The sequence below is a fragment of the Aythya ferina genome, assembly GCF_964211825.1.
Source record: "Aythya ferina genome assembly, chromosome: 4".
NCBI lineage: Eukaryota > Metazoa > Chordata > Aves > Anseriformes > Anatidae > Aythya > Aythya ferina.
In genome coordinates, this window is record NC_140300.1 from 76,629,536 (window position 1) to 76,640,767 (window position 11,232).

The following is an 11,232-nucleotide window of genomic DNA, read 5'->3' on the forward strand; positions in this document are numbered from 1 at the left end:
GCCTTCGATGGCTGTAGCAGCAGAGGGGCCGATGGCGTAGCAGCAGGATCAGTAAAGGAGCCCGCAGCTCCCTCACTGTCTGGCAAACCCCACGTGTCTGACTGTGGTCCCACACGGCTCTTTAAGGCCTCAGAGACTGCTCGCCAGGTGCCGAGCAATCCCACTGCAACCTTGTCGTTTTTAGTTGCAGAGTCCCACACCTTGACCTCAGTTTGGTCTCACATTTCAGGATCATAAACTGTCTGATTGTTGAGAAGGAGAATAAGCCGTAAGGTTACCAGGACAGTCTTTGTTTCTAAGGACGTATGATTCCCCATAATGCGCAACTGCTTACCAGCGAGGGGCAGTTGTGTGCGCGGCTCCGCTTCTCTCAGCGTGAGCTTCTTTGCAGCTCCGGTGCGCCCATTTCCAGCGACTTTCAGTAGGAGCTTCTTTGAGCGGTTTGATGAGTCTGGCCGAACCTATCTTCATGAGGCAATCAATGTGCCTGTTCCCGTCCTGGTCACCGTTCTGCTAGCCTGTTCCTTTTCATTCCTTCTTTCTGCTTCTTTATTGATGACATAACTTCATCGTGTTGCCTTTTTTTTTTTTTTTTTTTTTTTTTTTTTTTAATTTCATTTTAGCCTTGAGGGCAGACTCCCCTCTTATTCCCTTCTCCCCACAGCAATCCTTTTCAAAAACAACTTTTCATTGGTTAACAACTTTGCCCGGCAACAGCAAACACCCAGCAACTTCCATGCCTTAATGGCTGGAGAACAAGCAACCCCAGACGGCATGGAGTCTCCTGAATCACCCTTCTTTGTTCCCTCTAAGCTCTTTTACATTCCTGATGGCCTCATCGTTAAGAGTCTACTGTTATCATTAACCACGGGGTTTGCCGACCCGCATGGCCACACTCCCACATCTCCCCCTTCTTTATTACTATCAACCATCTTCTCGACAGGAATTACCACTCCATAGATAACACTTCCCAGGTGCCACTTGCTTTTCTTACACCTCCTCTGGTTTCTTCCTGCCCAGCTCTCCAGCCTGTCCAGGTCTCGCTGAATGGCAGCACAGCCTTCTGGTGTGCCAGCCACTCCTCCCAGCTTTGTATCATCAGCGTACTTGCTGAGGGTGGACACTGTTCCCTCATCAGAGTCGCTGATGAAGCTGTTGAACAAGGTGGGACCCAGCACCGACCCCTGAGCTTGTCACAGGTCTCCAACCGGACTCTGCTCCGCCGATCACCACCCTCTGAGCTCGGCCAGTCAGCCAGTTCTCAACCCACCTTACTGTCCGCTCTTCTGTGCCACGCTTTGTCAGCTTTGTTAGCAGGACATCGTGGGAGACAGTAGCAAGAGCCTTTTGTTTTTGTTGTGTTGTTGTTGCTTGGTTTGGAGATTCACATCACGCTCCGTGATAGAAAAGTTTAGCGCATCAGCATCCCACTGGGAAGACACAAAATGCACTCCCAAAGTCTTTCCCCGTCTCCTTAGCACTGGAGGTGCCTTAAGAGGAGAGCGGTCATGGCTGGGCCCTTGCAACGCTAGCAAATTCTATGAAAAGTTGCATTCGGCTGAAAAGTAAGTGAATGACATGAACGTGATCTCACTATTTGAACTAACGAGTTAAATGTCCACTCCTGCAAAAATACTCAAAGAAATAATCCAATAGGTTACGTGTAGTTAGGCAATGACAACTGAAACTGCAACAAAGTGCCGACGGTGAGAAACAAACAACAAAGCCGTTTCCTTCTCTGACAGCGGAACACCTTGCTCAGGGAAGGCACCCATGTGTCGCCTTCAGAAAGCCTTCGACACCCTCCACCTCGTGCTCCCATCAGCAGGTTGAAGAAGGTGAGAGGGAGCGGCTGACGGAAGACTGCTCTATCCAGAGCGTGGGGTCTACTGTGAAATTTTCCACTGAAATTGTGCCCATTTCTGAGGATTGTATTTCAAGGAACACACACACCGAGCAGAAAGCATCCAAGGAACCCAGGAAGTGATGCTAAGAACGACCCTTCTTAGGATCAGACTTTTAGGAAACATGGTCTCTAAGGAAAGATTAAACATTGGATTAATGGACTAAGGCTTTAATGTCAAGAGCAGGCAGAACCGAGATGTGGAGAAGGATGGTGCAAGTAAAAAGCGAGCAAACTTCTCCCCAGGCCATAGATTTAGGACAAGGAAGAAAGGACTTCAGATGCAGCAAAGGGACTTCAGTGTAGGTGTTACTGTGTGGTGCTTTTACTTGGGTGGGCAGCCGAGTTCCACCACGGCCGCTCTCTCACTCCCCCTCCTGAAAGGGAAAGGGAGAGAAAATACGATGCCAAGGGCTCAAGGGCTGAGATAAGGATGGGGAGATCACTCAGCAGGTATTGTGATGGGCAAGGCAGACTCAGAGTAGGGAGACAGTAAGATTTTTCCCCCCCAGTGCACCCCCTCCCACTTCCTCCCCCCGAGCGGCTCAGGGGAGCGGGGCAATGGGGGCTGCGGTCAGTCTGTAGCGCTTTGTCTCCGCCGCTCCTTCTCAGTGGCTCTCTGCCCCTGCTCCACCGGGGTCTCCTCCACGGGCTGCAGCGTGGAATCCTGCTCCACCGTGGTACCCCATGGGCTGCAGGGGGACAGCCTGCTTCACCGTGGTCCTCACCACAGGCTACAGGCTCCGGCGCCTGGAGCACCTCTCCCCTTCCCTCTTTACCGACCTTGGCGTCTGCAAGGCTGTTTCTCATTCCTCCCTCTCTCCCAGCTGCTCTTCCGCAGCATTTTTTTTTTTTTTTAACCTTTCTTAAATCTGGCCTCACAGAGGCGCAAACAACAGTGCTTCTTGGCCTGGCTGTGGCCAGCAGCGGGCCCTTCTCTAACATGGCGCAGTTTCTGGATTCTTCTCGCAGAACCCACCCTGATGCCCCCCCCGCTACCAAAACCTTGCCACGTAAACCCAGTACATGAGGCAAGAGAACTGGGAAATGGTTTGAAAGAGATTTATAGCAACATGACAGAACATGGCACCTCCTAGTACAAAAAAAAAAAAAAAAAAAAAAAAACCAAAAACCAGCTCTACATGAAATGATCGGTTGGCAGATTGAAAACAAACAGAAGAATGTGCTTCTCCACACGTCAGGCATGGAGCTGTCGGTCTGGCTGCAGACATGGGCGATGCCAAAAAGAGCCTCATTGTAGAAAACACCAAAAGCTGCACGACGCAGAACTCCTCAGGGCCGAGTAGAAGAAAACGCCATAAGCTGCACGATGAAGAAGTCCTCAAGGGCCGTAGTGAAGAAAGCACACAAAGCTGCACGATGAAAAACTTCTCAGGGCCCGGAATGAGAGAAAAAAACACCAAATGTTAGAAGATGAAGCACTTCTCAGGGACAAGGTGAAAACAACACCAAAATTGGCATGATGAAGCTCACCTCTGGGAAACCATGGTGAAGAACCCCAAAGGCTGGATGGTGCAGAACTCCTCAGGGCCGCAGTGAAGAAAACACCACAAGCTGCACCACGAAGCTCTCCTCAGGGGCCGAAGTGAAGAGAACCAGAAAAGCTGCACGATGAAGAACTCCTCAGGGCCGTAGTGAAGAACACAACAAATGCCGCACGCAGAAGCACACTTCAGGGGCCACAGGGAGAAGAAACCCCAAAAAGCTCCACGAAGAATTTCTCCTCAAGCGCCACAGTGAAGAAAACACGACGAGCTGAATAGTGAAGCCCTCCTCCAGGGAAACGTGGTGAAGAGATCCTGAAAAGCTGCACGATGAAGAGCTCCTCATGGGCCGCAATGAAGAATTCGCCAGAAGCTGCACGCAGAAGCACTCCTCAGGGCCTAGAATGAGAAAAAAAAACACACCAAATGTTAGAAGGTGAAGCACTTCTCAGGGGCTGGAAGGTGAAAACAACACCAAAGCAGCATGATGAAGGTCTCCTCAGGGAAAACATGGCGAAGAACCCCAAAGGCTGGACGGTGCAAAACTCCTCAAGGCCGAGTAGAAGAAAACACCGCAAGCTGCACGATGAACTCCTCAGGGCCGTAGTGAAGAAAACAGCAAAATGTGCACGATGACGTATTCCTCTGGAGTCCCGAAGTGAAGAGAACCCCAGAAGCTGCGCAATGAAGAACTCCTCAGGGACCACAAGGTGAAGAAAACACAAAAAGCTCCACGAAGAATTACTCTTCAGCGCCACAGTGAAGAAAATGCAAAAAGCTGAATGATGAAGCGCTCCTCAGGGTAAACGTGATGTGAAGAACCCCAAAAGCTGCACAATGAAGGCATCCTCAGTGGAAACGCAGTGAAGGCAACACAAAAAGCTGGATGCAGAAGCACTCCTCAAGTCGCAGTGAAGAAAACAGCAAAAGCTGCTCAAGAAAGCACTCCTCAGAGGCTGCAGAGGAGAACAACCAAAAGCTGAACGATGCAGAACTGCTCAGGGCTGCCGTGATAAGAACACCGAAAGCTGCACGACGACACCCTCCTGCGGGGTCACACAGTGAAGACAACACCGAGAGCTGCACACAGGAGCACTCCTCAGGGGCCACAAGCAGCCCAAAGGCCGCGCCTCGCCTGCGCGCCACCAACGCCGGAGTGCCACAGCCCCAGCACACCAAGCACCATGTCACCCACCCTGCCCTGTGACATCTCTGCTCCATCATGGCGAGGCACCGCCCCATTGGCCGCCTGCCTTGGCGCCTCTGGGCGCACTCAATAGTGAGGCCGCTGGCGCTTGTTGCTAGGCAGCATGGAGCTGTGGCACCCGATGGGTGCCAGGAGGCCGCAGGGCGTGGCTGGCCTCCCAGGCCTGAGGCCTGGCGCAGTGCCTGGCAGGAGCCATGAGGCTTTCCTGACACCACCTCCAGCTCTGCCTCGCCTTGCCCCCGGCCCTCCAAGAGGCACGTTTTGGTGCTAGGAGCACGCAAACTGCTCCAGCAAGGTGGCGGCAGCATTGTGCAGGGCACACTGACATAGCCCATCAGGCAATCCCTCCTCTGTCCCCAGTGACACAGAGTACACTGCCCGCTTAGCCGTGCTGCCCACAGACGTGAAATTGGGTCCTCAGTGTCCTGAAAGGGTACAAACCAAAGCCAGTTCTGTTGACACAGCCCACAGGACTAAACTCGGTTAAACCATGCACCGTGAGAATGCCAGTCTCTTTCTTCCTCACCCAAACTGCCCAGTGCCATGTAGCTTTTGCATCAGCTTCTTGCAGAACTGGATCTTCAGTGTTCGTACAGCTCTGCAAAGCTTCCGCTCTGCAACCTTTTGAGTCTGTGGACTGTGGAAGGACCAAGGCCCCACTATGCAACCCGATGTCATCTTCAAAACCAGGGGTTCTTATCGATGCAAGCCAGGTCTAGAAAGACTGCATCTTCCTCTTGTCAATTGTTAGGGGTAATCCAAGTGTCAGAAGACTACGGAAACACTGTATTAATGAAGCTGTTACTCCAATAGGTTAAACAGAAGATAGAGAAACGTAGGCGTTGTGGGGCTCGTTTCCCAGAATTGTAGGGGTCAGAAGGGACCTCCAGAGATCATTGGGTCCAACTCCCCTGCCAAAGCAGGTTTCCTAGAGCAGGTTGCACAAGTAGGTGTCCAGACGGGGCTTGAATATCTGCAGAGACTCCACAGCCTCCCTGGGCAGCCTGTCCCTGTGCTCCGTCACCCTCGCCGTGAAGAAGTTCTTTTGCGTAGTGGTGCGGAACTTCCTGTGCTCCATTTTGTGGCCATTGCCCCTTGTCCTGTCCCCACAGACCACTAAAAGGCGGTTGGCCATATCCCTGTGTCTCCCACACCTCAGGTATTTATAGATAAGATCCCTTCTCAGTCTTCTTTTCTCCAGGCTGAACAGAGCCAGGTCTCTCAGCCTTTCCTCCTAGGGGAGATGCTCCAGGCCCCGTATCCTGTCTGTGGCCCTCCGCTGGACTCTTTCCGGGAGATCCCTGTCTTTTTTTGTACCAGGGAGCCCAGAACTGGACACAGTACTCCAGGTGAGGCCTGACCAGGGCAGAGTAGAGGGGCAGCATCACCTTCCTTGACCTGTTGTCCACGCTCCTTTTAACGCACCCCAGGATCCCGTTGGCCTTCTTGGCCACCAGGGCACACTGCTGGCTCATGGCCAACCTGTCATCCACCAGGACCCCCAGGTCCTTCTCCGCAGAGCTCCTCTCCAGCAGGTCATCCCCCAGCCTGTACTGATACATGCGGTTGTTCCTTCTGTTATAAGTGAAGTCTCAACTCAATCTGTGTTTAGTAATAGTTATAAAAGGAATATTTATAAAAGGTATAAAAGGCAAGTAAACAGCGCTGGGTGTGCGGGGAGTCTACGCTCCACCAACACGCACACACGAACATCAAACATTCTAAATATACAGAACATTGCTTTTACATATGAAACCCGAGTATGCCTATACATGCGTACAATCAGGAAAGATAACAAACAATCCTTTAAGTTCCATGACTTAACAGTCTCCGTTTTCCGTTCCTTTTCTTCATTACAAACAACAGTCTCCATTTTCCATTCCTTTTCTGCATTACAAACACGGGAGAATTCCAGGGCTAGTCGTGGGAGCAATATGTCTCGCTTTAAGTTGTTAAGCAACTCGGCCTTCGGGCCTTATGTATCCCGTGCTTCCCACATCGAATAAAAGCATATCCATCTCCTTTTCAAGGCCAATAGGGCCTGGGTCAAAAGGCACGTCCAGGTCGCCAGGGGGCGGAACAGCAAAGGCCTTCGATGGCTGTAGCAGCAGAGGGGCCGATGGCGTAGCAGCAGGATCAGTAAAGGAGCCCGCAGCTCCCTCACTGTCTGGCAAACCCCACGTGTCTGACTGTGGTCCCACACGGCTCTTTAAGGCCTCAGAGACTGCTCGCCAGGTGCCGAGCAATCCCACTGCAACCTTGTCGTTTTTAGTTGCAGAGTCCCACACCTTGACCTCAGTTTGGTCTCACATTTCAGGATCATAAACTGTCTGATTGTTGAGAAGGAGAATAAGCCGTAAGGTTACCAGGACAGTCTTTGTTTCTAAGGACGTATGATTCCCCATAATGCGCAACTGCTTACCAGCGAGGGGCAGTTGTGTGCGCGGCTCCGCTTCTCTCAGCGTGAGCTTCTTTGCAGCTCCGGTGCGCCCATTTCCAGCGACTTTCAGTAGGAGCTTCTTTGAGCGGTTTGATGAGTCTGGCCGAACCTATCTTCATGAGGCAATCAATGTGCCTGTTCCCGTCCTGGTCACCGTTCTGCTAGCCTGTTCCTTTTCATTCCTTCTTTCTGCTTCTTTATTGATGACATAACTTCATCGTGTTGCCTTTTTTTTAAATTTATTTATTTTTAATTTCATTTTAGCCTTGAGGGCAGACTCCCCTCTTATACCCTTCTCCCCACAGCAATCCTTTTCAAAAACAACTTTTCATTGGTCAAACAACTTTGCCCAGCAACCAGCAAACACCCAGCAACTTCCATGCCTTGATGGCTGGAGAACAAGCAACCCCAGACGGCATGGCGCCTCCTGAATCACCCTTCTTTGTTCACTCTAAACTCTTCACATTCCTGATGGCCTCATCGTTAAGAGTCTGATGTTATCACCAACCGTGGGGCTTGTCAACCCCCATGGCCACACTCACACATCTGCCCCTTCTTTATTAACATCAACCACCTTCTTGACACGAATTATTACTCCATATATCACATCTGTATTGTCAGTGCAACATGAATCAGAGGTAGATTCATAGAAGGTAAATTGCCAGTTTGGTTCCAGTCTATAAACTGAAGCTGAAATCATCTAACTCCTCAGTGTGTAAAGCATATCAGTTTTTACAGTGAATTATAGCAAATGAAATGGTGGAGAGAAAGCACGACCTGCCTGCAATCAGAAGACAAATGCAAGAGTGCAGAATTCCCCTGAGTGGCTCACTGACTACCCGCCATTACCAAATGGCACAAGATAAAAAGTCGCACTAAGACATCTATGCTCTAAGGGACCATATTTATTTCACATAAAATACAGATATTTACATGATCTGAAGCTGATTGATATTGTGGGAATAAAAATGTTGTTTTTGCAGAGTTACATTGTTTAAAGGTAAGGAATGTGGTATTGAGGTATGCTTGCAGTGATCAGAAAACTTAGCAGGCAACCTTGTAAAATGCAGAGAACCAGACTCTTTAGAACAATTAGGTGAAAATCGCAGTGTCAAGTCAGATAAGTGAAGAAACATTACCACTTCAAACAGTAAAAAAAGTCAAAATAAATTTGAAATTTAACAGGCTGGCAACTGAAGGCAGTGCATTATCTGTGAAGCATCAGATAGATTGTGAACCTGGATTACCCACTCAGTGGGGAAACAGGGGAGGGTCCTGTCATCAAAAGGTATATAAACTGTGTTTTGGAACTAGTAGATGCACTCTCCTGCTTGTGGGACACCCGCCATTGCAATTGCGAATAAAATTGCTGCTTCACTGAGATCCTTGCCTCAGCCTATGTTATTGGCTACAGAGTGTTTCTCACAATATTCTGAAGCTGCCTGTCTCTAGTGACAGGAGACAAGTGAAAAGCTACTTCTTAACAAATCTGACCCACCCAAAGCCAGAAATATGTGCAATGACTTTGCAAAGGGAGAGTGATGAGGCAGCTCTGTCTGGATGCTTGTCCCGAGTCAGTTCAATAGCATTTCCCTGCTCCTGGAAAGTCATTTTGTAGCTACACACCACAAAGCCAAACTCTACAGGCACAGGTAATCAAGCAGGATAAAATAACGACACCGAAAGGAATGTAAAAATAAATTGTTCAGAAAACGCTTGTACTACAGCTGACTAGAACGTTGTATGTGATGTTTCTTATTCTTTGATTCAGTTTAACTGTCACAATTACATTTTATGTATACAGGGCTTTTGAAGCAAGAAATGTAAGGCTTTTGAAGCAAGAAATGTAAATACATTCTTCTGATGGTCATAAAAATAGATTAGTGCTATTATTTGCAGAAAAAAAAAAATAAGAAATCTCATAAGTTCCCAGAAAGATTTTTCAAAAAAAGTCAACACACCCAAAGTTTTTGGATTCATTTGGAGAATCTGGTTTAGATAAAGGTGAGGCATTTAATTTCACCTTCAGCCTTTTTTGAATGCACTGACCACACTGTGTGAAATAAGTCAAAATATAAGGCTTTATGAAAATGTTTTCTTCCAATTTTATAAACACTGATATAGTCTCATAGGATCTTTTTTTCTCATACTTTGCACTTTCTACTAGAAAGTGTTCTTGCCCATGCTGAAAGTATGGTCCCAATACTTGAGAGAAAAAAGCAGGAATGGTGGCACTAATTTTAAACTACTTTATCAGTAGATAAATGATGAGTGGTTTATAACTGCTCTACCTTTTTTACAAGACAAAGGGCACTTGGCAAAGACTCTTTTGTTTTAAATAAGTCAACAGTTTTTGCAGTCAACAGCTAGCTGGTGTTTGAAGGAATGCAAGATAAAGAGAAATAAGAAACTTCAGCACATTCACTACAGGACTTTGACAGCAGCTCTGTGATTACAAGGAGGATGTCAGGTTACCAGACATCTTCCCTCTGTGCTGTACTAGGCAAAGAAGAAGGTACTTTAAGGAGCACAACAAGAAAAATGATTTTTCTCCAATTTAACCTTAACATCGTTGTGAATTACTCAGGTAAGGTTACAGGGCAACCTGGATGCAGTAGTTTGTTTTTGTTGACATGTTCACTTCTGCCTCTGTGGGTTAAGTTTATAGAGAGTGGACATGCCTGAAATTGCACCTTAATATTTGTTTTCACTACCAATTTTTTTCCCATTGTCATTTAATGACAGCAGGGATCCCAGCAGTCATCTTCCCTGCTGGAGAAAAAGAACAAATGCTGGTGAAGACTGTTCATTTTCTAGTCTTTGCTTATAGAGCTGTCAGAATCTGGCTGCCTCTGATGTCAGCCAGGATGGAGGGGGGTGGGGGGTAGTACAATAGCCACACCATTATAGTGGAAAAGTAACACCTCAGTTCCTCGCAATGAATGTTAGAACAAGAGGTGTCTGAATTGTCCTCTGGTCTTTAAGGGACATGGATGGATTTCTGCTTTCTGCAAGTCCTGACTTTGGTGCATGGCATCAGATTTGACAGACATTGTACCCATTTCAAACTTTTTGTGCTTTACTGAAACACTGGTTAACAAGGACACTGACTGGATTGTAGTAATCCATTATTTTCACTTTTGAAGGTTCTGTCAACAAACAAAAAATCTGTGTTGCATATGTGTATCTATATGGCAACTCTTTCTACAGTTATGTTAGATTTTACTATCCGAGTGAGGCAATTGTAAAGTAAAGGAGATGAAATCTGCATGAGAGATTCTTGTCCACACACACATTATTTACCTGAGGAGCTAGATACACTGCACTGTTGCTACCTTTCCTTTGGATAGAGATTTCAGCTCCCTAATGCCCCAAGTAAACAACACATTTGGCCTCTGCCATTTGTACCTGAGATTTATGGGTGAGTGATAACTGCCCTGTATGTCATCCTGTCAGTGAAGGCACAGACAAAACACAAATTTTGAATGTAACCCTAGGTCGAATGTGTAGTGAATAGTACCTGGTTCCAGAAATAGTGTCCTTTTTTTAGTTTAGGCTCCTAACTGCTTTCTGGTTTTGAGCACCCTTACCCGACTTGTCCTTGTAGCCCTGACATGTTTGAGCAGCGCTTGAGCTGCGGCTCTGCAGCACAGGGACTCTTGTATTAAAGTGTGCGTGGCACGGACTGGGGCTCTCTGGTGCGACCACAATTAAACACTTGGGGGAAAACAAGCCTTAAGTTCTGGCTGACATCCTCGGACTGAGCGGGAGACTGCTTTCGGCGGTGGCTGTGCACAGATGCTGCACCTGCAATCGTCCCTGGAGGAATCAGACAGAGAGGCGAGGCGAGGCGAGGCAAGGAGTGGGAGAAGCGAGTCATATGCCGAGCTGAGGTGCCTCATGCAGGACACACCGTGCCAGAGCCAAAAAGTGGAGCCTGGATCACCTCACAGTCTGTGCGTCCCTCCCGGACGCAGTTCTGCGGGCCGGGGCTAGGCCTCAGGCTCCAGCTCCGTTTTTCCGCCGTCGGGGCGCCGGGGTCGGGCCGGGCGGAGCGGGGCGGTCCCGGGGGCGGTCCGGGGGCGGTCCGGGGGCGGTCCGGGGGCGGTCCGGGGGCGGTCCGGGGGCGGTCCGGGGGCGGTCCGGGGGCGGCCGTGAGGCTTTAGGGCGGTGGAGG